Raw genomic sequence first — 498 nt, forward strand, 5'->3', positions numbered from 1 at the left:
TGGGATACTATGGGAAATCGGTCTGCGTGGCGCCACCCGGGGAAGGTGTGTTGCCTTCCATAACTGGGTTAAAACCGCCAGGAGACCCTCTGATTCCCTGAATTCGACGATCGCATCAGGGCTCGGAGGAACCTGAGTGGGGCGGGGACCGTAATGTCCAATCCCGTGGCCTTGTCGTGGCCCCATAGCTCAGTAACCCCCTTGATGGGGTGAAGATAACACGGGATGGGCCGTCCATGCATGACGTTAAAAAGCTAGCCCTTAACTGGGTGCAACCCACACTGGTCCGCACTGGCCCACCGTGAATTATCAAAAGCGGTGGGTGAGACATGGTCGGTCATGATCCCCCGGTACGTGTGGAGACCCTCCGGGGAACGTAACTCGGGTTTGAGTGCCGCACCGTCTCGTTGATGTCAAACTCCACGTATAAGACCCGGACTGACTCCTTTAACACCTTCCGGGCTGCGTTGATAGGTGTGGGTTGTCGTTGTGTCAAGG

The sequence above is a fragment of the Schistocerca americana genome, unplaced genomic scaffold (genome assembly GCF_021461395.2).
Source record: "Schistocerca americana isolate TAMUIC-IGC-003095 unplaced genomic scaffold, iqSchAmer2.1 HiC_scaffold_648, whole genome shotgun sequence".
NCBI lineage: Eukaryota > Metazoa > Arthropoda > Insecta > Orthoptera > Acrididae > Schistocerca > Schistocerca americana.